At 37.3% G+C, this 27100-nt stretch overlaps 1 pseudogene; it reads left to right on the top strand.

Moving 5' to 3' along the window:
- The first annotated feature begins 635 nt into the window (after window positions 1-635).
- On the top strand, window positions 636-18798 carry LOC122135746 (annotated as a pseudogene).
- The last annotated feature ends 8302 nt before the right edge of the window (window positions 18799-27100 follow it).

The following is a 27100-nucleotide window of genomic DNA, read 5'->3' as shown; positions in this document are numbered from 1 at the left end:
TTCCTAGTGCATGTGTTGTCTCTATGAATCTTCTCTTTGAGTGTTAGCAAAAATCAGCTCATCTTTTTAGCATGAACCTGATTTAATTTTCCACCCAATCGCATCATAGTATGAAGCACTGGGTTGTAAATCAGCTATAATCACATTCAATTCCCTTCAGATTAAGTTGATTTTAAATGTGGTAATTTAGTTTGGTAGCACAGAAGCAGCACAGTCTGCAGAGCTGCTTGAGCAAAGACAAATAAGCTTTTCATGAACGCCATTGCTGATTCAGTCCCAGTGTTGATCTATCATGCAGTATTATCATATTTTTATATTCCTTCACATTTAAATCGAAGAAAATTCTAGGTGATGTACATGTTGATGTTAATTCACATTGCTTAAATTGGTTTCTTTGACCCTGTTTACATTTAATCTGTCCCGACGTGTCCTTACAAACAGCGACAAGCCACTTGCTCATCTGTCAATCAACCACTGGGCAAAAACAAGAGCTTTAAATTTGACCAAAATGCTGCTTTAGTTTGATAAATTAAATAATAAATAAATAATAATAAATTGAAAAATAAAGAAATGTTAGAAATATTTGCACAGATTTTTTTTAAAAACTTTAAAAAACATTTTTTGTATTGTTTAAAGCACTGTTTATGTGTGATTTTGACAGCTTTTTCACTTTTTCTAACTCTAGCCATGATGTCAGTCTGCGTGCCCTCACCACATAACCCCTCCCCCTCTGTGGATGTAGCCAATCACAACGGGCCCTCTGCAACTCCGCCCACTTCCCTCAGCCTGCGTTCCTCACACAATCAACTGCTTAGTGGTGATGTCATCAAACAGGGCCAATCCACGCCCCCAAAGTGCCGAAAGAAGTACGCACTCACAAGCATTCAGAGTGCGATGGGACTGGGTGAAGGCATGACACCACCTTCGCCATCTTCAGCGACCACAGCCAACCCTAAACTGGCCAAAAATGGTGCAAATCAGTTACGTAAAGCTGCAGAGCGACAGGATCACAACAAGAACACCACCGAAGAAGACGAAGATGGAAACACAGCTGAATCAGAATCAACAGAGCTCAACATCGATGATGAGTTGAGGAATGTTGAGGAATTAAGCCTCGACAGCGAGTCTAACGTCGACGACATTCACAGTGACTTTGACCTGAACAACGAGCTCGTTGATGAGGAAGTGAATGAGTTAATTGATGAGAACACTAATGAGGAGGATCTTGTGGGAGAATTGTGGAGACGACCTGCTCATTTTGTCTGAGAAAACGGAGATTGTTTCAGACAGGAAGTCACCCGAGCACCTTAAGACCAAGAGTTACCTGGAGTCGTGCCTGGATGACCTGTCGTGTGTGATGTGTGGTGCGCAGGATGAGGATGTCACTAAACCTTTGCTGGAGAAAGAGAAGAATCCCTGTCCCCCTCGTCTCCAAGTAAACTGCACAGCCCTGAGGACACGCCCCTCCTGTCTGTCAGCTCTTCATCTTCCTCTTCCTCACCAGAGACGAAAAAAAAGACCGACCACGCCACGGGAGCCAAGACAGACCGGGCACTAAAACCGTATCCAGAACCTTCCACACAGTGACGAGGAGTCCAGCTGGACCACGTTGTCACAGGACAGTGCATCACTGGGCTCACCAGAAGAGAGCGGTCAGTAGTACACATTCAAAGTGTTACGATGCTTGCTGGTCTCCTCAGTGTGGTTTCGTGTGTGTGTGTGTTTTGGCCCAGTGTAGTGGATGTGGTGCACTCATGTGGTTTGTGTGGTTTTCAGTTTGACTGAAGTGCGTTGGCAGAGAGGTGTTTGTGTGTTTGGACTTTTCACTTCACTGAAGTGTGATCTAGGTAAATGCAGCACAGTGTGTGTCTGGTTTGTGGCTGTGGAGCAAAGCTTATTAAAAGCATGTTTAATATTGTGTTTTTTTTTTAAATTGTAAATTGAAAATGTAGTTTTATAAAGGTAGAATTCATCTAAAAATTCTAATTTTCGTCATTTAATCTCTTTAATGTTATTCCAAACCTGTATGATGTGAACCACAAAATAAGAAATTCTCTTTTCCATATAATGAAAGTGGACAGTGACAAGTGGCTATCGAGCTCAGAAATGTAGAAATAAAGGTCACAATTGAGATCTGAGAGTTGCAGTGAGTTGTAGTGATTTTCTGTGACTTGAAGGATAAGTTCACCCAAAAATTTAAATTCTGTCATCATTTACTAGCCCTCGTGTCATTCCAAACACAAAATGCTTTCATTTGTCTTTGAAACACAAATTAAGATATTTTTAATGAAACCTGGGAGGTTTCTTACCTTCCATTGAAAATCCATTCCACCAAAACTGTAAAGTATCAAAAAGTTCATGAAGCCATTGTACAAACAATCTACATAAATTAAGTGGTCTGTTCCAAGTCTTTTAATGAGACATGATCATTTTATATAAAAGATTTGATTTAGGATTTTATTGACATGTAATGATTGATCAACTCACATAAACAGAGAACATCAAATATTTTAAACAAAAGCCCAAATATGCTTGCTCAACGAAGTTGAACAAAAGTCTTTTGGGTTTGGAATGACATGAGTGAATAGATGCTGACAGAATTTTAGTTTTTGGGGGAACTATCCCTTTAAATTTTTAAGTTCCTCATATAAATTTATTGCAAAACTAGAGCTGCATCTGAAATCGCATACTCTCCGACCAGGTACTTCTTTTGCATTAGTATGGTTGTATATAGTATGTGTGTAGTGGTTCTGAAATCTGGACGTACTACATTCACCATGTTGCCCTCTCCTGTGGCCCTGTGGGATAACAAAGATCCCATGAGGCCACAGGAGCGCACTTTGAAATCTAAGCGGAAGTAGCACATCATCTGGGTACTTTTCGCCTGTTTTTTTATTATTGTTGTGATGGACTTTCTCCTCAATGGAAGTAGCCATATTTGGATACAGTAGTCATATGGACTACTTTTATGGTGCTTTTTGAATTTTTTTAAGATTGACAGGCAGTGGTTACTGTTAAGTTTTTTGATTTCAGTTGTCGAAATGGATTAACAGACCTAGATAATGCAACTGTAGCTAACTGTAGCCAGTGGTTGAAGTGAAACATGATGTGTATTTAATCTATAAAATATTCAATTGCATATTTTTACACAATTTATATGCTTAGACAGAAGAAGACTATAGCTTGACTATGCAGCTGTTGTTATTATAACTGCATGTAAATGTGCTTTTACTGTATGGAAAAGAGCAACATCAACATTCTTCAAAATATCTCCTTTAGTGTTCCACAATAGAAAAATTATACAGGTTTGGAATGCCATGAGGGTGCTTAAATCAATTTTTTTCAGAGGATAAATGATGGAGTTTCTTGTGGTGAGTCAAAATGGCTGTTTCTGTGGTAACAAGTCTCCTCTCTGCCCCCAGACTGTCACTCAAACCTGTCTACCATTGACACAGTGTCTGTCAAAATCTCTCTCACCAGACAGGAAAAGCTCACAGGTGTGTGGCAGGTCCGTTCGGCCAGCATGGTGTGTAATGGACAGCTGCGAACTGGTTTTACACCCAGATGTTAGCTGGCATCACCACAGCACACTAACTCTTGCACATCCATCCCTCTCCCACTGTTTTTTGTATCTTGTCATACCAAGGTCACATGACCACGCGTTAGTGACACTGAAGGAAAAATGATCTCAGGGTTGCCGGGGTGACCGAGTGTTCGGCGAGGGAGGTGGCTTTGCGGAGCCCTGGTGTCCCGGATGGACAGGAAGCTGATATCTCTCTTTTTGCAAGATTTGGATAAAAAATAAACAGCAAATAAACCAGAGTCTGTTGCTCTCGCATGCTCACCCACCCCGTCTCTCCCTCTCCCTTCTCAATCAGTCGCTCGCCCCCTCTGTCCCTCTCCGGCTCTGCCTCTGCTTTCCTCTCTCTTCTCATGTCATCCTCTCTGCTTGCGGCTGCTCAGTCATGATGCTGGGTAAAGACTACATGTTGGCCATTGTTATAGTGAATTACGAGGGTAGGTACTGCGCGTCGGTGTGTCTGTGTGGCTGTGAGTCAGTGCTGCGCATGTAGCTACGCGTCTCCATTGCGTGTGCATGCTCATAAATGCAGGCGGAGAAGAGAGATAAGGAAGGAGGGAGGATGCAGTGAAGGGTGTTGAACTGTGTGCTGAATACTAAAGTTTGTGCATATGTTCATGGCACTTGGGTCCGCGTGTGAGCGTGAATTTTACAGCTGTTCTCCCCTCCCCCTCTGCTCGCCACATGCTTTACAGACTGCAGAAAGAGAGAGACATTATCAAAAGTGGGTTGAATGTTTAGATCTAGGCTGAGGATAGTTAATATATGCTAGCATGCTGTCTACCTGAAAAAAAAAAATTGCTGAAGAATCCAGACCATTAATAAACATCAACCTGATTGTTGTCTCTATTTCTTTGTATTTGAATCTGTATAAGAGTTTGATTGAACTGTAATGAGGTTTTCGGGCAGCTGTGGTGACCCACTTATATATTAGGGACTATAAGTCCCATAATGCACCTCAGCACGATGCCACCCAGTATTAAAGAACACTACAGTTCCTGTACTGCAGTGCCTCATTGTTGTACTGAAAGAGAACTTGGGTGCAGGAGACATCTCTAATAAGAACTTGTGTTCGCTTTGCATGCCGGGTGATTAGATCTGCTGTACATGACTAGTGCTGGCTAATAGCTGTTTCACTCAGTTAAGTCAGTTCTGTTGGCTAATTATTAAGTCTCATTGAAGTGAGTCATGCCTTAAAGTGACAGTGAGGCTACTCAACTCATGCTTTCTTCCTCAACATGCTATTTACAGGGTTATTATAGTTAACTAAAACTAAATTCATAAAAACATTTTTATAAATTTAAAGAAAAAACAAAACATTAACTGAAATAAAAATAAATACAAAAAACAACTTGATCTTGGCTGCTAAAATAACTAACTAAAACTGAAAGAAAATGTATTAAAACTAAAAATACAAATGACAAAACTCAAAAATTACTAAAATGGAAATAGGGGAAAATCATTTAAATGTTGATAAAAAGTACTACAGTATCTCAGAGATACTAAAATAACACTTGTTACCTGCTCATATAATTTGGTGATTTTATAGACATTATTTAATTTAATTAATACAGTGTAAATGAAGATTGTTGTCAGTAATGTAGTTATGTATGATGCACAGCTCACACAAAAGTCACTTTCAAACCAAGAAGCTCTCTGTTGGTCAAAATCTACATATGGATTCCTACTGAAATGAGCTGATTTCGCTTGCAAAAATTTAATGAACAGAAGTAAATCTGACCTAATCTTTTTTTATAAAATATCAGAATTTGAAAGTTTTCTTTTTACTGAAATCCTTTAGATTGAGAGATTACCATTTATTATCCAGACAAATTTCCAGCCAAAAGTTACTTTTATATTGACAATTAAAATGAAATCACAGCCAATATTTGTGCTATGTGGAGCTGGATTTTAGACTAATGAGATTTCATTATGAGCGGAGCAACCCAGAGTGATTCTCAGTACATCCACCATGTTGGCATTTTCCTTTGACCCCTGTGTGACCTTCAACAAGTCATCAAATTATTTAGGTGTTGTTTAAGAACACCATAAGGAACACCTTTCTTAGTACCTATAGCATGTACACTTACACTTTCCTGCATTGTTTTTAATAAACCATTATAACTAATTAAATAGTTGCTGTGACCTAATAGGATAGAAAGTGTCCAGTTTGTGCATAGTTAAGGATCTTAGCAGATGCAATACACAGCTGTATCATGAGTATTCAGTCATCTGTCTCATTTATACTGATTTTGCATATTGTGCAGTCGGGGATATAAAGGGAATCAGCAGGAAAGCCTAAAAATCAACAGTGCATCAGCTTAGAATATTATATGAGATTTTATCACTTGTTTCCTAGCTGGTTATTACACAGTGTTAGATATTATTTTTTTTCAACTGTTAGTCATTCGCTATATTCATTTTGTGGAAGTGTTGTGTAGATTGACACAAAGTCCTTTGAGAATCTCTGTAGAGTTGTTTTAAACACATACACACACACTGAATGTCACGGCTTCATGGTTTTGGTGAGGACGTGTTTCCTGGCTTGAATCTGTTCAGCATATGTGTGAGTAACAGACTGCAGTGGTTTACTGTGTATGTGTGGTTTTCCTCATCCAGATTCCATTGTGTGAATAATACTCTTACTAGCATGTGAAACATGAAACAAACATTCCCAGCTGCTGAGTGAGGACAGACAGAACAGTAGCAAGTTCATGTGAGAGGAACAGATACCATGCTTCATGGTAGCAACAATGTATTACAGGGCACTCATATCCCATAGTGACTCCGTATCTAGACTTCAGCAGTTTTAATTATTTGGTTGCTGCTTGCTGCTACATCCATATATTAGGAGTCTGGCTGAGCAATTCTTTTTTTTAATATTATGAGAAAAAAAAATATGTAGGACAGGATAAATAATTATTTTATAAAATATTAACCCTCCGGGGTCCGAGGTGATTTTGGGGCCCTTGAGATGTTTTGACATGCCCTTCATTTGACATCCCCTTCATTTGATTGGCCATTACCACATGTTCAGTCACTAGCACTCACATACTCTGGTCAGGAATGCCATGAACTAGTGCTGTCACAATATCAGATTTTACTACATGATTATTGTGGCCAAAAGAATTCACAATAATGATATTTTCTATATTGTTTATAGAAAAAGCTATCAGTCCAATTCGTCTTTATTTTGTGTTTTTTCTCCCAGCAAATAAATCACATTTAAAATATGAGTGTAAGGAAGCAGTGAGCTTAAATAACTATAACTGTGCAGAAGCGTACAAAAAGTACTTACAGCTCTTACAGCCTCCTTTCTAAAGACTGGGGTGGCTAACATCAAGGATCCAAAGAAGCTCCCACAATTGCAAGCAATTTTTTTTTTCGGGTATGGGTAGAGTATCAATTTTGCAGCAGTAGCAGCTACACACTTCATCTATCTTCTGATAGGTGGTAACCAGCATTACAGGGATAGTTCACCCAAAAATGAAAATTATTTCTTTAATTACTCACCTTCATGTCATTCCTAACTAGTAAGACCTTCCTTCTTTTTTGGAACACAAATTAAGATATTTTTGAAGAAATCCAAGAGCTTTCTGACCCTCCATAGACATTGTGGTACTCTCCTAGCAGATGGTGACTTTGGGTAGAAGAATTGTTGAATAAAGTCTTTATTTTTGTTTTCTTCACGCACAAAAAGTATTCTTGTAGCTTCGTAAAATTAAGTTTGAACCACTGATGTCACATGGACCATTTTACTGTCTGTGTCTATGCAGGGTCAGAAAGCTCTTGGATTTCATCAAAAATATCTTAATTTGTGTTGAAGATGAACGAAGGTCTTACAGGTTTGGAACGACATGAGGGTAAGTATATAATGACAGAATTTTCATTTTTGGGTAAACTATCCCTTTTAGATGCAAAACCGCCACTTACTGTGTTGGAGTGTCAACCAGATGGCACTGACACTGAATTATTTACGATATTATTGAATGTCCAGTATTAACAGGATATTAATACTTAATTTTTTTTTAATATATTGGTTATCGTCAATATATGAATATAATATTGGAGCACCTCTCTTCCGAGAACACAGACATGCAAATTAATACAAACAGTATAATATCCTAATGTTGTTATACTATATATAAACACTCTTGGAACACTGTTCGCATTCAGATTAGAATACCAGAACTAACTCTTGTATGATGAAACATACCTTGTTTAAATTTACTCATGTCATCATACAAGGTTTTGGTCATAACACCCAATCGTAGGAGTCTTGGATATCTTGGTTGACCATGCCTGACCTTGTGTATTTGTGTGTACAGATATCTGGGGGGAGCAGTCATTTCAGACAGACCCTGATTTGCCTCCAGGATGGAAGATGATGACAGACATGGCTGGTATTTATTACTGGCACATTCCAACGGGCACCACACAGTGGGAGAAACCCGCCCCATGCCATCCGGTGCCAACTGGACCCAGCCATGCCAGCCGCAAACATTCCCTGGGTTCCCTGTCTCCCTCGCCCACTCCAGATCACGAGGTAACCCTTTGAAACCATGTTGTTACGCAAACTGGACATAAAACAAATCAAAAGTTGACTTATCCACATTGACCAATCATTTTCTCTGTACCTCTTTGTTGTCCTTTAGTCGATGTCTCATGCCGACATATTTTTCGGAGCTTCGAGTCGTTCAGGCAGCACCACTTCCGACAGCTCGTGTGACCCCGCCCCCGTCCCGTCTTCTTCATGTCTGGACCCTACCCCTATCCTGTCCTCAAACACTTCCTCATCCTCTGACGCCAATGTTCCTTCCTGTGGATTTGTCAACAGCTGCTACTTTGTAAGTCTTTTCATCAAGCTCCCATTTTACAGTATGGACAATACTTTATGGCCATATCCTACCATTCTCTGGGTGTTTAGCTTTTACAATGAGTACAGTTTGGTTGTGGAAAATAAATGGATAAGACACAAACTTCACAAACTGTTCATAAAAGAAACAGAAAATTCAGGGAAATGCCATAACAGATGTGACAGTACTTCAGTAGCCATGGATTAAACGGAACTGGGTAAATGCTTAATATAGTTACAGGTTGCTATGACTGTATTTACCATGCAGTCAGGGTGGCAAATTAATGTTCTTGCCCATCAGACACAGTGGCTGGTGAATGGTGAATTTTATCAGCCCTTATTATTTTATCAACTATTTTTTCAGATGTTTGAAAGAGCTTATTAGATAAATGAAACTGATCAAACATGCATATCAATGTATCATAACAGTCTGATTTTTTATTTTTATTTCAATTACTCCTGTCCTTAAAAGTTGGCTTAAATCTCTTTTTGGTCCTTTGAGTCTATGCTTTTTGCTGCAGCATAAAATGAAGCAAGGTTGACAGAACCTCACATGGTTTTGTTTGTTTCAAAATGGCAATGTGCTTCTGAATAACTGAACAAAAGAAGACATGCATCTTGCCAGATTTTGTTTTGTCTTGGCCAGATTTTGTTTTGTCTTGTTTTTTTTTTTTGTTGGGTTCTACATGACTTATATTTTTTTTTTGGTTTGCGTTCACAGAAATAGAGAAAATTAGTTGAGAAGTACTTTTTTATCACTGTCTTGTAAAATAGAATAGAATTTGTTGGTGAAATTCATTAGTCTAGACATTAGTCTTCAGTGTCAAGTGATCCTTCAGAAATCATTCTGATTTGCTGCTCAAAAAACATTTATTATTATTATGTTGAAAACAGCAGAGTAGAATAAAAATATACAGTTCTAAAATAAAAGCAAAATAAAAGTGTACATTTCTATAACCCCCCCCCCATCCCAAAAAAAAATACAAGCTTTTGAATAGTATAGTGTATAATATTACAATGCTTTTTATTTCAGATAAATGCTGATCTTTGGATCTTTTTATTCATCGAAGAATCCTGTTTTAAACTGTTTTAAATATTGATAATAAAAATAATTATAGAAATGTTTTTTGAACAGTAAATCAGCATATTAGAATGACTTCTGAAGGATCACGTGATACTGAAGACTGGAGTAATGATGCTGAAAATTTAGCTTTGATCACAGGAATAAATGACATTTCAAAATAGGCCTATATTCAAATATAACAGTTATTTTAAATAGTTAAAATTTTTATTTAATGCTTTTTTAATTTTTGATAGTTTTTTTTAATAGTTCTTGGCTGAAGCCAAACAAAATGAAACACTGGCCCGAAGGCAGAATACCAAACACGGTTTTTCTGTTTGTTTTTTTTCCTCAGATTTATAAATGATTATCTGTACAATTTTGGGAAGATGTTTGTCAAACGTATCGCATTGTGTGCGACAAATAATTTAATTGGAATATTGTGAAAATACCATTCAAACATTTGGCGGTCAATAGATTTAAAAAAAAAAATTCTATAAGAAGTCTCATGCTCACTAAGACTACATTTATTTTGAAAAAAAAAATACAGCAAAACGATATTATAAAACGTTATTACATTAAAAAAAATGTTTCCATATTAATGTTTATTTATCTATTACATATATTTAATATTTCCTTTGATTCTTTGATGAAAAGAACAGTATTTATTTGAAATAGACATTATTAATGTATTTACTGTCACTTTTGATCACTTTAAAGCATCCCTGCTGAATAAAAGTATTAATTTCTTTAAAAACATTTCACTGACTTTTGAAGTGTTGTGTATATTGTATTGTCAAATTTAAATATATTCTGAAATTTGTATTGATATTGGTCATACGTAATAAAGCTAAAACTATGTATATGTGTGTGTGTGTGTGTGTGTGTGTGTGTGTATAGCCTCGGTCCTCATCCCTACAGATAATGCCAGGGAAGGATAGACACTCTGAGGCACGCCATCGGGAAGAGGACAAGGTAACAACAACACATGTTTACTCTCAGAATGCAGTGGAAAAATAGTTTGAGCTATCCCTTTGATTCTTTTACAACACAGAGTTCGATATCAACATCCATACTGCATCTAATCAGATCACAACCAAACACTGAACGGCCATATACTGTACACATACTGTACACACACACACATGCTTGCCCGAGTGATCTAACAACCCTGTCTTGTCTCTCTCCACCCTCCCACCCTTGACCCCTCAACCTTGTCCTCCCCGTTTGTGTGTGAATAATGGTGCAGAAACAGCCATGGAGTGATTTTGCTGTGGGAAAGATTGATAGTGAGATCTGGAAGGTTAGTATCTCAGGCAGTTTTTTATTGAACTGCAGAGACAAATACACAGTAGAATGTCTCAGGAAACTACTGTCAAAACCTGATGTTCTTCACAGGGTTCGAAATCTATTTTTTTGCCCACTGGCTGGTAAATATTGAGCCCATATTTTGCATTTTGCATTATTTTTAAATAAAAATTCTACGAAAGGGCGCTCTACCTGTAGATGTTCTACTGGCGTAGTTGTGTTCTGAGATCCTGTGCTGCTTCATACCTTCCTTAACTTTTGACCTTTAACCTTTCTTCCCAGCGTGGCTTTTGTGTAATTTTGTCTGTCTGCACTGCAAAAATCATTTTTTGAACTAAATGTATTTTTCTTACACTTTTGCCAAATAGTTTTTTCTTGATTTAAGCATAAATCTAAATTCAGAAACAAACTTCAAATCTTATACTTTCACTTTATTTATTAAAATATGCATGTAGATATTTTAATACTGATTAAGAAAATGATTTTTGCACTGTATGTTGGTTATTGATCACTCTTCATTTCTTTTCAATCTCTTAATCCCTTTTGTAAAATACGCAGGGTTCACACTGTATCTTTTTTTAAAACTAATTTAATCATTTTCATTTTAGTTTGTGTAATCACTCATCGCAGGAACTGTGCTTTCCTGTTTTGTTTGGCGTGATCTCTACACTGTACATTTGTGGGTTTGCTATACGTTGTGTGCTCAACTCTACTTTTTCTCTGCTTCAGGATCTGCAGGCAGCCACAGTAAACCCTGACCCTAGTCTGAAAGAGTTTGAAGGCGCAACTCTCCGCTACGCCTCCCTCAAGCTACGGTGTGTGAAAGCAAATAAATACAAATAAATGAAAGAGAGAAAATGTATATACCTCTTCTGACTGTGTGTGTGGCTGTGTTTAGAAACCCTGCTCCCGTGGAAGAGGAAGATTCCAGCAGCATTAACAGTGACCCTGAAGCCAAGGTGAGGGCACTTGAGTTTGTTCTGCACATACTGCAGCTATTCAGAGATAACAACTCTGCAGAGAACTTATTTTAGTCTTGAAGGCAGGATCCAAATGAACAATCGTCAAGCTCTGAAGCAAATATATATAAATACTATACTGTTTAATGGAGTTTGCACACCATTTGGCTGGTGTTTGTTTAGAGACTGCAAAATTATGTGGTTTAACATTTGCTGTTGTAAGAGACAGACATGAATCAAATGAAAGACATGCATATGTCTACTAAATACGTTTGTTGCAACTGCGGCAACACCTCTTTCCGCACTGGAAACAGATAGATACTTGCGTTCTTAAGAATAAAATAATAATGGAAAACAGGCCATTCCATTTACATTCGGTTGGGCGAAAGAAATAGACATTTTGCTTCCTGTTAAGAAGTAGCCTAAATAATGATTTTAACAAACAATTTATTTTGTCCCCTAGTTTCGTTAGCTGTTTATTCAGGGGATGTTTATTGATGGATGTTTGTTTTTGGAATGTTGCTTGTTTGATATTTTGCTTCCTTTTTTTGAAACTTATTTAATAAACGCTGTTAGTGGCGCTGTCAGGAGTTTCCAGCGTCCAATGTATTTCTAGATATACATTGCCATCTGCTGGCTGCTCAAAGAAATGCACATGCACGTAATGCTTGGAGACGTGGGTAAAGAATACAATGGAAAGCAAATTTATATTTAATATTACTGATGTTTTTATCTAAGAGTGAAACATATACTTAATGGATCAATAAGGAACCCTTATGTTAACATAAACACTAAACAGAACCCTCTTTGTCAAAAGACTAAAGCCCTGTTTGGATGGTAATTGTTTCTCATGGTGAAGTAGGGAATTTTCAACATTTACAGGGGTTAGCCTGTGATTTTAATGCTATTAAAGCGAATTCAGAATTTTTGCTTTTCTCCAACCATCCACATAAAAAACTGCCATCTTAAGTTTTATCACTGAGGTGCCACGTAAATTTTTTTTTTTACAGACATCTCATGAGAAACAATTACAGTTCAAAAACGGCTTATAAATGCATAGTCACATGTATTTTGTGCCACAAAACACAAAATGCGAAACATTGTTCTTCAGCTTCTAAAGAAAATGGATGTTGGCCATGGCTGCCAAGCTATAAAATGGTCAAAAAAGGTACAATAAAACTAGTTCATTTGCCTTTTGGTGCAAACCATCACTAACAAAAATGTACCACATTCCAGTCCAATTGGAATTCTGCACACTGCATGGTCTTCTTGTTGTACAGTTGCTCTAAAAGACAGAGGGCATGTGCAATGTGTATTTAATCCTTCAAATATTTGATTACACAATGTTCATCATTTAAAAGTTTGATGTCTGCAAGTTTTTGAAAGACATCTCTTATGCTCACCGAAGTCTTTGTTTGATCAAAATTACAATAAAAATAGTAATATTGTGAAGTATTGTTACAGTTTAAAATAGATTTTTCTATTTTAATATTTCTTAAAATGTTATTTATTTCTGTGATGGCAAAGTCGAATTTTCAACAGTCATCACTCCAGTCTTCAGTGTCTCATGATCCTTCAGAAATCAGTCTAATATGCTGATTTCGTGCTCAAGAACATTTCTTAAAATTCAATCAGTGTTGAAATGATTTATGCTGCTTAATATTTTTTAAGGAAACCATGTTTAATTTTTGTATTATAAGGTCTTCCAGTGAAAGGGGGTCTTCTCTTTTGATCTCAGCACCCTGTTCTAAGAGGTTGTGTGTGTGTGTAAATAATCATGTATGTGTATGAATGCGCTTTCTCTTTCTTACTCATTTTAGCAGCAGCTATTCTTAGAAGATGCCATGTGAATATTTTAAGAGGTGTTCTCTCGGTTTAGTCTCTATCACTATAGAGGAGTAGGAGGATTTTGGATATGAGGCATAATAGAATATATGTAATATCTTAAGTCGTATATTTGCTGTGCTCTTCATTTGCATAAAGTGTGTAGCAGTTGCCCTGTAGTTATTGGTCACAGTGTTTGTGCTTAATCAGTGGGATTGTGCTATTTTATTACAGTGTTTTGCTGTGCGCTCTCTTGGCTGGGTAGAGATGGCTGAAGAGGACTTGGCTCCGGGTAAAAGCAGCGTTGCTGTTAACAACTGCATTCGTCAACTGTCTTACTGCAAGAATGACATACGAGACACTGTGGGCATCTGGGGAGAGGTGAGATATGGCTTTCTCTCTCTCTCACATACACGCACACACAGACACACACATGCACACTCTTCAGCAAGGCATGTATGCATATTCAATTTAAAATATACACAATGTTTCTAAACATGTCTTGTATCATCTTGAAAAGAGGGAAGGTAGAAACAGGGGGATAAAACAAAAAAGCAGAAAGGATAAAACAAGATGAGGGAGAGCTGAAAATGTCATGCAGAAAAAAGCAAGTGAATAGAAGAGGAAGAGGAAGAAAGAGAGTTTAATGTGTTGTGACAGGACACAGGAAGAAAGCCTCTGTTCTCCTCCTGCCTTTTATTTTCTGGTCTGATCATTTATTCATTACTTTCAACACACATCAACACACTGAGGATGCACAAGCATCCTCAGACCTTATAGTAGCCTTTGACATTGATTCCAAAACCTGGTGAGTATTTTAGGGCATCATAGGTGCACTTCTGATTGGTTTCAGAATGCTTCTTAGATACCTTTATATTAAACTTTTATTTATTTTAATAATTTTTTTCTTAGGGGTAAAAATCTACCTTAGCTTCTGCTCTAAACTATAGGGAGCACATTTACATTACTATAAGGTAACAATTAACAGCAGATTTTTATTGATGTCTTTCACCGGTCTAAACACTGATTGAGAGGTTACATGAGGTGAGATGTTCGTTCATGTTTATTTCACATTAAAACTAGTAATAAAGACTCAGAGGTACTGAGTCCAGCTGTTTGAACTGAGGATTTTATACAGCAATCTGTCGAGCCACATCACAGTGTCAAAACAGCATTTGTTGTTTGAATTTCCTAAAGAAATGTACATAACTTGAAAGAAGAGACTTTGTTTCTTATCAAAAGTAACAATATTCAAAACCGGCAGTTTCCAATAAAGATACTCTCATGCAGTGTTTAAACCTTTAAACCTTTTACATGCAAACCAAAAGACCCGTACCTAAATTTTCAATACAAATACGAGTACCATTACACCACTATTAGATACCAAAAAGCACAGTTTATTATTAATCAGCATTATTTATATGATGCCTTAGAAGGCAGCTGTCTATGTAGGCATTGGACAGCTAGAAAGCTCACTAGGTTCTAAAACTAAACCCTTATCTTGACCTCTGACATTGAACTTGTGTGTCCAGGGGAAGGATATGTACCTCATTCTGGAGAATAACATGCTGAATCTGGTTGACCCGATGGATCGTAGCGTTCTACACTATCAGCCAATCGCAAGCATCCGCGTGTGGGGCGTCGGCCCGCGATAATGGAAGGTAAGCACTGGTTGCCATGGCATTGTGTATTTTTATGGGTTAGTTAAGGGGAAAATGTTAAATGATGAAGGGTTTATGAAATGCTTAATAAATGACAGCGATAAACTGAACAAAACTGAATGATTAATATCTCACTCTTTATTTATGAAAATGTGGGAGGTGTTTCCAAAATTCTCTTGGAAACTGCACAGATGGGGCAAAAAATAATTTGATATCAGTTTAAACTTTACTGCTCTCAGCTGCCACAAACATCATCAGGGTCTTATTTACGAGGAGCTAATTTTCTACTTTGCTGATCCTATTCGGCTGACTGGTCTTCTACCAACACTAATAATGTTTAATCTCTGTGACCCACTGAATGTTAACTCAAAGCTTTGCAATCTTTTTGAATAAGCAGTTTCTGCCTGGTTAAATCAGATAAAGAGCATTTATTTCAAAAACTGAACTGACCTACAAAAGATATCGAATGGATGTAAATTGAAACATTACAATCCTTTTTTTGCTTCAGGGAAAGTGCTATATATTTAAATAATAAGCAATTATATCTCAGTATTTTCAGCCTTTTTACAATAGTTGATATATATCACAACATTTATCATTTTAAAGGGCTTATAAAAGTGTACTTTTTTCAGCCAGTGTTGCCAAGTATTTTCAAAATTTAAATGTGATAAGTTAAATGTACAAAAATACAAGAACTTATAATAATAAATATAATTATAATAAACTTATAATAGAGTAACCTCACTGTTTCTCCATTAAATAATCATTAGGAAGGAATAATGATATGTAACAACTGCCATGTGAATGCACCAACTGAACATACATTGTTATAAATATCAGTATTTAATAGCAGTATTTCATATATATTTACTAAATTTTTTTTAAACTTTTGAATATCCAAAAAATGATGGAAAAAAATGGTTGAAATTGACAGTTTACCTTATTCACAGAATATTTCCTTTTTATATCATGACTATTAAGTGTAGCATGTTGCATGTAGAATTTGTTCTGTGATTTCTTTGCATTTAATTTTAATTAGAGATTTTAGAGATCTGCAAACGTCAGCATCCGTGCACCTGTGACTTTCCTCATGCACTTATTATCTGTACACTCTGCAAGAAATTCACTTATTGTGTCTGTGCATTCTGATATCGAGACACCTCCAGATTCTTCACACTAAAGGTCACTATATAATGATTCTGGATTGAAGAAGTCACCCCAGTGAAAGCAGGACAGAAATAAAAGATTGATGACTGAGAGACAAGTGCTAATGAAAGTTTAATCCAGTTGTTTATAGGGGCTGCCCGTTATGTGTATGTGTAGAGTGTTTCTGAGGTCATCCCAAATGTTTGATATGAATCTCTCACACACCGAAGAGCTTTACTTTTCGTGCTTTAGTCCCTGAAGAGCTGACTGGTATGTGTGTGTGAGTGTGTGTGAATGATGCAGGGGTGGACTGCAGCATTACTTCATCAGGGATGCTGAATCACAGTTTTGCCTCACTGAGTGTAATCAGTACTACACTCTGACCAGCAGATGGCACTGTTCATATGGTCGCTCAACAGGAATGATACTTTAGACTGGGCTTTTTTTTTAATTTTTTTATTGTGTAGTCTGCATGTGTAAGTATGTGTTTTCACATGTGATCATTGTGTCCTCCTATGCTAATACTACACTAAGCCCATCAGTAACATTTTCCTCCCAAGACCCTGGAGGAGGTGTTTTACCGTAGCGACAAAGCGAAACGTGAGGGGGAGGGTAGAGGGAATGCTGGGATTGGATGGAAGGAGAGTGAGCAAAAATGAGAAGGGGGTGAAAAAAAAAAGAAAGATTGAGTGTAGAGAGGTGAGCTGCATGTGTTTTTTAACAGAGCAGAGGATGAGACGAGGAAGGTGAGAAAATCTGTAGAAGAGGGGTGTTCTGGCATAGCATAATGCTATAGCAGGAAAACACATTACTTAATAGATGTGAGTATTTTTTTTTTCTCTTTTTATGTCCCAGCATTTTTTATTATTTACTCTATAACGTCACCTAACTTTTACAGTAGCCATGAATAAATGTAAGCCAATTTTTTCTACAGTATGGCATTTGTTGTTGTTAAGTAGTTTTCAGGTGAAGTATTTGCTGGAGTGAGAAAGGATGAATTAGTAGGACTGTTTAGAAGGTGGAGTGGGTCCCTATATGGAATTTCTCCAGATGGTGTGAATGAGGAGGAGGAGATTTTGTCAGTATTAGAGGAATTATGGATGAACTGTATTGTGGTTGTTTATTTACTGTGGTGAGGATAGTATTGTGGCCTAGTACTGTGTGTTCAGTTATTGAAGTAGGTCCCACGGCAAAGATGTTTCACGTCACTAAATGGGTTACATTTGAAAGAGACTGCAACTTCCTTGCGTGTGTGTTCCCTCAGATCAGGCCTTCCCTCTGATACCATCCCACACATCTACGCAAAACTAGAACCATGCATTTTTTTTTTTTTTTCACACTTTCCTTAGGGGAACCTCAGGGTTCTGTTCTCCTGTCCATTTGTGTTGTTCCCTGTACCTCCTTGTGGTTTCTCCCTTCACCCCTCCAGCCACGTTTTTTTCAGTGTTTTGAAATCCCTGCTGAGGTACTATAAAACTACCCATTTTGAACATGTTTTACCAGCCCTGGGGTTCAATTCCTGGACATTATTTGAGTGCACTGAGTTAAAATCTCTGTTTAACATCTCTGTTTTAAAATCTCTGTCTGTGTAAATATGGTATCACACGTGTTACATATTCATGGTTTTTTTTGTTTTACTGTTGCACAACCACCGAGAGCTCATCATGTTTTGAGGTGTCACATTACATTGTGATAAATGTCCCTGAATTCCTTCGTCACACCCTGCTGGTCCTTTGTTTCCTATCTCTCTTCCCCTCTTATTTTCTCTTCATACGGTAATATTGTGGGGTTTGGAAAATACAATGCTTCTAAAAATGAATCTTTTCTTGAAATGAGAATTTTCACAGCAAGTTTCAGCAGTTTTAAGATACGCATTCTGCCATAGCCAATATGCTCTCTTTTGTAATGCACATTGTTCTGAAAATATCTGTACACATTGGAACCCATTTTATGAAAATACAAACAACAGAACGTGTTTCTGTGTCACTCCTTAATAATGCACACGTTGTTGCATTGAATTGTGTGACAGTTTTTTTATGTTTAAAAAGGGGTTTTGCGAATGATTTATGCAGAAATTTGTTTTTTCCTTGTGTTTCAATTAATGGGCTTTATTGTGTGTATTTCCCTCATCATGTTTTTTTTTTTTATCTTTTGCTTGCCTTGATGGGCTGTTTTCCGGGCTCTCAGAGAGAGGTAAAATTGATTTACCCTTTTGTTACTTGTATTCTCATCAATTGCCTGGTTGTAGTCTCTTGCAGGTCATTGTGTTTTTTTTCAATAATCAGGTTTATTTTTAAGCGGAAATATTAAAGAATGTTGTGTAATACAGCCTGGTGGTGGAAGTGTTAGAGACTCTCATTCCCATCACCCAACAGCCACGTGTGCACCTGCCCTATATACTGTAGTAGGTGAGGTGTGTTGGGCATTTTTTTATCCATAGTTATATTTTCCAGCATTATTTGTTTTGCTTGAAATGTGGGGTGGGTTTGTTTATAGTACCCACTGTTTTTAAATTGATTTGTCTCTGTTTTTAAAACTAAAGGCAAAAACATCATCACATCAGGGTGTTTTTTGAGGGCCAGTCCTTTAGCACAGGCACAAACACAACAAATACACCAGCAAAATCACATTCACAACTCTTTTTTGTTTATAATCAAGTGTCTGTTCATCTGCACTGTTTTTTTTATTGATGTAATATGTTTTTTTTTTTTTTTTTTTTGTTGTTGTTGTTTTGTTTAACGTTTTTAACAAGCAATTCAAATATTTGTTTTTTGTTAATTATGCCACATTCCTGGTCTTTTATTGTCTTAAATCTCTTTCTTTTTTTTTAAATAAAAAATTAATATCTCGACTGGAATCCATTTCTGGGTATGTAAAAACTTTTTTTTTGGGGTCTAATCATTTCCCTATGGACAAAATAAAGTGACGTCCCCTGCATTTTTTCTAAGTACGGTAATCCCTTTTTGGAAAATATGACCAGATTTATGAGTGAAATGGGTGGTAAAAATGTGTTTTCATGTTGACTTTTTAAACAGCTGTTTACATATGATTTAATCAATGTTTTGATGTTTTTTATTTGTGTGCAGCAAAACAGGGATTTTGCATATGTAGCGCGAGATTAAAGGATACCGTTTACCCGGATATTAAAAATGTCATGTTGGTGTTCCGCTGGGTGTGACACCCACCCTGCCAAAGCCATCGCGCCAAGTCTGCACGAAATCTGCCTTCCAGGGTAGAGAACTAAATGCTACACAAACAACCATCCAACACAACCCCATGAACCCCCGTGGGCCCCCAAATCAAAACTGTGTAAACACAAAAATGAGATTAGATTACAGTGAAAAAAACCACTGGCAGTCTCAAGTCTATGTGGCTAAGGATTAGAGCACAGCCTTTGAGAATGAAGCAAAATAGGGTTCCCACATCTCTGTTTAAGGCCTGCTGATTTAGGGCAGTGACTTTAATGAGTTCGATTTCTGTGTGTAAGTAGATCCAATGGCAGAGCGCAAGAATGCCCAAAGCTATGGCTGGAGGCTCCCTAAACCAGGAAACCGAACACATGCTGGGCCTCGACGTTTCCCGCTACAAGGTAACCCAGTATGCTTTATGTGTTTTTTTTTTTTGTTTCTTTTCTCTGTTAAATAAATAGTTTTTTTGTGTGTGTTGTAATGTGTATGTTGGTAAATGTTACCCTTAGCAGAGTTCCCCACACCAAAGACTGGGGAACTTGGTTGCAGAAATTTCCAGGTGTTATATGTTGGCAATGAAATACCGGTTGCCAGAACCTATAGGTGAAGGCAATCACTCCATAGTCTTCCCATTTTTTTTTTTTTTTTTTTAATCTCTTCTTTTCTTTCCCTCCAACCTATACTCGCCCTTGCTTTTTTTCTACTTTTTGTTCACATTTTTTAACACCATATTATCATCCTCCACGAACCCTCCCACTTTTTTTTTACTGGAGTCTTATTTTATGAATCAATTGGTCATAAAATTTGATCTGATCTTTAACAAAAGACAAAACACAATCTCGGCTTGAATCTGCTTTTTTTTTTTTTTTTTTTTTTTTTTTTTTTTTTTTACATGTGTTTAATTAAAATACAATGTAAACCAATCAATGGTGCAGGAGTGGAAAACTAATGCTAAATCCTTATTTAATAGCTTTGTTGACCCTTTCTTTCAAATCAGCCCACGCATGACTGTCAGACGTTTGGAACTATTCCTCCTTCCAGTTACAATACATTTTTCAGGAGTTCAGTGTGATCTTTTTGGAGACTGTTTGTGGTTGTTGCATCCTCTCTTCGGGGTCAGCTTTTTTGTAAAACCCTTACCAGCTTTATGCAAGACAACAATTCCCTTTCATCTTAGTGTGTTCTGAGATTGTCTTTTGTGGGATGGTTTACATCCGACAAAAGCGTTTTTTTTCGTGTGGAATAGCACCCTTTGTGATTGTTTTTTCAATAGGGCCAAATGCCTGACTCTGACCTTGTCTTCACTGATTGGTACTCCAGCTTTAGATTGACCCCTCCCTGGACTCTAGTTTTGGTTTTTAGTTGGTTTTGGTGAAATCATTTCCACCCTACATAGTGTGTTACTGAAAGCATCATTTGTTTATTTCTGTGGAACATTGTTTTTTGTTGTGACTTTTTAGTTCTTAAAAATGGCTATTTCATGTTGACAGCCAAAGGGTTTCCAAATACTTTTCCCGAAACTGTAAATGCAATTACAAGGTCAGATGTTCTTTGTTTTTTTCCTAGCCAGTGGAAACATTTTCCTCAAATGGGTGGCAAAAAACCACGTTTTGATTTTAACCCATCCAATCAATTTCCCGAGATGAACCCATGGGTCCCTGTTGGATGTTGTTTTTTGAATTTAGCCGATGCGACAGGTCCCCCAACAGCCCCTCAAAGAAAAAGGCCACTTACTCATCCTTTTTAACTCCCCCCCGTTAAAAAAAACCCCAATAACTCTTTAATAGCTGTGGTGGGGTTTTTTACTAAAAAGTAAAACAACTTTTTTTTGTGTAAACAACATTTTTTGTGTTTGTCAAAACAGTTTTGACTCGTATTATCGATTTCTTGTGTCCCCCATAAAATATCTTGAGAAATAAGAGGAGGTCCATAGTGAAGTTGGCCCCCCAGTGTTTCGTTTCCCCCTGTTCATTTATGGAGGTTTTGGGAAGCGATGGGTTGCATTTTCCCCCATTTGCATTCATCCTGGACCCTCCTGGAAACCAGCAACCTTTGTTGAGTGTCAAGTGTTGTTTTTTTGGTTGGACTCCCCAATGCCTGGCCATGGGTGGGGGGGGTCCCAGAGGCTGTTCAGGCAAGCCATGCCTGGGTGGGAGTTTATAACAACAACCTTCCCAAATATAAATGGGCCAACTGGGGCACTTATAGCTTACTAGTAAAAAAAAATAAATAACACTACAATGCCAAACCCCATAGCCTGGCGCCATTATATCTTGCAAAATAGTTGTTTTTTTATAAATTGTTCCAGCCGACTGAGTTTTTTTTTTTTTTTTTTGCGGTCCCCATAAATTTTTTTTGGAAAAAGAAAATTAATTTTATTCAGGTATGATGCCAAAAATTTTCAAACTTTTGTACACAAGTGACAGTTAAAAAAGGGACATTTTAAGAATGTTTTTCATTCACTTTGTTCCTTTATTTTCCAGATAAAATAAAAAAAACGCAATCAGGGTTTTCCCACAAAAAATCTTAACGCACAACAACCCTTTTTCCAACACTGGGATAATTGGTTAACGAAAATGTTTTTTTTTTCCCTGAAAAACACAAATTTCAGCTTAATTTAGAATGATTTCTTGAGGATCCCAATACTGAAACCGGCCCTAATTTGGAAAAATTTTACAAGCTTTGCCTTTCCAAACAGAAATTAAAGGGCCAAATTACAAATAAAATGTTAAAACTAAAAAAAAATTAAAAAAATAAAGAACTATAATTCCCCAAAAAAAAAGATCTTTTCGTAATTTTTTTAAATTGATATTTTAAAAATTTCAGGAAATTACCGCAATTTTTTTGATCAAATAAATGCCAGACAACTGGTTTAAACATAAGAAGGGCCGTCCTTTCCAAAAAAACTTTAATTTTTTTTTTTTTTGTTTACAGTTTTTTCTTACACCCTGCCCTACTATATTTAATGAATAAAATTTAATAATGTGCCAATTTAGCCACAAACAGCTACACTTTTAATACATATATAGTCAATTTAAAATAATATTTTAAAAATGGACAACCTGACATTTTCTGTGAATATAACTTTTGATGGGTCAAAAAAAAAAAAAAAAAAAAACATTAAAATCATTTTAATAGTCCCCCCCTCAATGTTTCCTTAAAGGGATACTTCCTCCCCAAAATAAAAATTTTGGCATGAAATCACTTACCCCCCCATGTTTTTTTTTTCAAACCTGTAAAAGCTTTTGTTTCATCTTCAGAACACAATGTTTTTAAGCTATTTTTGGATGAAAACCAGGAGGCTTGTGACGTCCCCATAGACTTTGCCAAGTATTATTACACTGTCAAGGTCCAGAAAAGTATGAAAAGCATCATCCCCCCAAACTAGTCCCTCTGCCATCAGTGTGTTCAACACCGTAACCTTATGAAAGCGACGACGAAATCCTTTTTTTTGTATGCAAAAGATAACAAAAATAAATGACCTTTTTTCTTTTAGCAAACAAACTTGTCCCCTTCCCTCTCTGGTCTTTCCCACATCACGTAGTGCCATTTGAACAATATGAGCTTGAAACGCAGGCAGACTTAACAACGCTTCTGTGTCAGCCCGCGACACAAGGATACGCTGTTTTTTCATTCCAAATCAAAAGTGTCAATACCACCGTAGAAAACGTGTCCTGTGTTGGGCCTGGAACAGCAAGAGCATACGCAGTTTGCGTTCAGCCTCATATTCTCCAAAATGGCACTACAGTGGATGTGGGGAGTTGTGTACAGAGGAGACAAATTGTTTTTTTAAATAAAGTCCCGTGTTATTTTTGTTTTTTCTTTCACTGTAACAAAAAGTTATTACCGTCACTTTTTCACAACGGTTTTTACGGTTTGAAACACTGATGGCAAGAGATAGTCTATTCTGAAGAGGTCCCTTTTTCAAATTTACTGGCCCTTGACAAGTGTAATTTACTTGGCAGCCCCGTCTATGGGCAATCACAAGCCTCCTGGCCTTTTCATCCAAAATATCGTAAATTGTGTTCCAGAGACGATTATTAAACTTTTTTACGGGGTTTGGAAACAAACATGGGGGTAAGTGAATTAATGACAAAATTTTTCATTTTGGGGTGGAGTAACCCCTTTATAACCATTGTAAATGTCTGATTTATAGTCCATCTTTAGTCAAGCTGTGGTTCAAACAACAAACCCAACCTAAGCCCCTAACCCATTCTATTTAAAGTTTTTGTTATTTCATAAGTTTAAGGTTCATATTTTCATAACCAGATCTTACATTAACATTAAATTCCACACATGAATTCATCCACTCACTGGTTTTCTTCTTGTTTTGGTCCCTTTTGTTTCTTTGTCTATTCAGCTGAGGTGATCAGGAAAGTGTCCTGGGGGCACGCCCTCCGTCTCAGAAAGCCTGCTCACAAGCACCCCCTGCTGATTCAGTCACTCGCACCCGCGTCTCCACCAGCGTCCCCAAACGTGGAGTTCTTTCCCCCCCTTATCGACACGCTCCAAACAGAAGAGACCAGTCAACTGAGCTTCCCCCAGTGATCTGACCACAAACAAGCACGCATTCAACAACCATCACCCCTCTGCAATGCTTATAGCTATCAGAACGTCCCTGTACATATCTGTTCAGTCACGTGATGGAGACAAAGCAAAACTCGAGGAACGAAAACTGTCGGAAATTCTGAAACAAGTAAATTATCAAAATGAGCTGATGCCCAAGAAAGATACACCCTTTTACTCACACACCCTAATCCAATATCTACAAGCCCCCTTCTCTTCCATCTCCCATATGTCCGTCCATGCGTATATCTGCATGGGAAGCCCACGGTCCTTCCAGCATGACTGTAAACCAACAGGCTTTTTTTCCGCCCATCCCCCTATATAGTACACCTTATCTGGACACAAAGCCTTGCTCAAAGAGAGTCATTTGAAAGAAAGTTTGTGTAATTCAAAAAGAACCAAAATACGGCCTGGCTTCACTCACCCGTGCTCTTTCAATATTGTCACAATTCATCGCTGTGGTCGCATGACTGTATGTGTGTGCCGGGTGTTTTTTTTTTTTTTAGAGGAGCTTGATGCTGCTTCATTTGCGAACGAAACCAGATGTTGTCACAAGTGTCCCCCCCCCATTAAAAGCTATTCTTTATTAATCCTGATGAACAAGAATGGATGGAATGAGAGGAACTGTGCACTGTGTTGCATTCAAAGTTGGATGACGGAATGTTATTACTTGATATCTTTGACCAAGGTGCTCCAAATGTTCAGTGCCTCAAAAAGATTATGTGCAAAGGTGCGGTAACATTAGCGATATTTTTTGGCGAAGATTTGGACCATTGTTAATTGGTCACCCAGTAGTGCAGCCGATGTATGGAAGCACAACTCGCTTTTACAAGTTTGCGTTTTTTTCAAACCAAGTATACTTTTTTCTATTGGTCAACGCAGGAAAAAACTTGAACCCGAAATAGAGATATCTGCATGGGGAAATCGCTCGCCCCTCAAGTGAAATTACCATTCACTTGGATTCCTATTGACACCTATTGTAAATGTGACCGCACCTTCTGGCAACAAAAATAAAAACACATACATTACATTTAGCAGTCGCATTTTTTTTGTTCAGTGTCAACAATGAAGTCCCTTTTCTAGTAACCAAATTGAAGGGAAAAAAATGGCACCTCACAATGTGCAATTGGAAGTTTTTCGTAATTCAAGTGAAGTTCTTTTGCACTTTTCCAAGTAGGAAGATGGAAATAGCGCACAACTCTTTCCCCGGCTGAGTTGGAAACATCATTAACGTTGGAAATACATCAAAGATTTCACCAAATGATTTTTGCCTTTCTTCAAGAAGCTCCGCTGAACACGTTCATCTTTCACCAGAAGTTGATGAGGAGGCTTGGAAAAGATGGCCCCAATATTAAACAAACAATGATTGAATCCGATTTGTCCCCATAGACTTGCTGTGCATTAAAACACAGGTTGGAAAGGACATTACCTTTTTAGTTTAGTGTGTAGATGTAAAGTATGAATGTGCTTGTTTATATTTCCAAAGTGAAAATTTGCCTTTGTTTTTCCTTTTGAAAGAGAGAATGTTTGTGGAAGAGAACTGAATTAACTCATGAAGCAACATAACAGGAGGCGGCAAGAAAAACTTTGCCTAGAGTCCAAACAGTTCAATCGTGTCAATTCTGCTTTTTTGAAAACCCCAAGAGTAGTGCTTACTTTCCCCCCTCGAGAGGCTCTCCAGTGACCCTGAAAGTCCAAAAAAAATAACCTGCCTAATGGCATCCTTAATCTGGCAAGCAGATCCTAAGTTAGTGGAAAAAAACCCTCCCAGAGATAATTTTCTTTTCCAGCAACATTCAAAAATTTCTGTGTTTTTTTTTTGGATGGATTTTAGTTGTGGCCTCGACCATGTCCCCCGTTTTTTGCGCTTCTAAAAGTTTTTTTTTTTTTTTTTTCCCCCTCAACGTTACTAACAAAGGTTTTGCCGGTCAATCCCCTAGACTTAACCCCTTTTCCCCCCCTTTTTTCAAAAGGGGGTTTTTTTTTAGAACAGAGTCCCCACTTTTTTGGGGGTGGTACAATATAGTTGAATCCGAGATCATAGCCAAAAACAGCATATCAAATAAGGCCTTTTTATTGTTTTTTTTTGGGAAATTGCGAAATAAACTTTTTTAATTTTGTCCATGTTTTTTTGGGTTTTTGCATTACTTTTGCCTTTTTTTGCAGGTCCCCTTTTGATCCGTTTTTTAATTCCTTGGCAATTTCTTTTGTAAAAAAAAAAAAAATTCAAGTAATGTGGTTTTGTTTTTAAGAATAAAACCACCTGGACAAAAACCAAAGGAAAGGAAAAGAAGAGTGTGGAACAGGAAACTGGTTAAGATTTGTTGGAAATTATGAAATTTTTTAATTTTTTAGGGGGTTCCTTTTTATTTAGGAAGAGCTAGATGTAGAGTGAGGAAAATGTGAAACCTGTAACGTGGTCTATCTATAGCATTCCTTTTTAGCCTCTGAGGAAAGATTTTTGAAGAGGAAACAACAAGGTCCCCTGGGTACCAATTAAGAGAAAACCTGTAACTGAACAGAAATGGAGTACTTTTTTACTTTTTTTTAAAATTCTTTTTTTTAAATAATTTTCTATACCTGGGTTTTATGGGCATTTGTGATGTATCATACGCCTTAAGACCACTCCCCCTTTACCCTTATAACAAACAAATTCAAAAACAAATGGTCCCCCCCCAATTTCCAATTCACTTGATAACGTTTTTTTACTTCCGCCGAAGATCTGTATTTTTTACTTTCCAAGACGGCCTGAACCTGTCATGAATAACAAATAAAATCTACAAAGGCTTATGGTATGATGCCTTTACCAAAATGATGACCAACCCAACCAATCAGACCAAGGTAATAGCCCCTTTCAGCCCCCCCCTGCTTTAATAACAAACCATATGGGACACAAATAGCAAAAACTGGTTTTTTTTAAACCCTAAACACCTGGCTGTTTTTCCAGAAATAT

Source organism: Cyprinus carpio, chromosome B1 (assembly GCF_018340385.1).
Source record: "Cyprinus carpio isolate SPL01 chromosome B1, ASM1834038v1, whole genome shotgun sequence".
NCBI lineage: Eukaryota > Metazoa > Chordata > Actinopteri > Cypriniformes > Cyprinidae > Cyprinus > Cyprinus carpio.
This window is presented reverse-complemented; position numbering and strand designations above follow the sequence as displayed.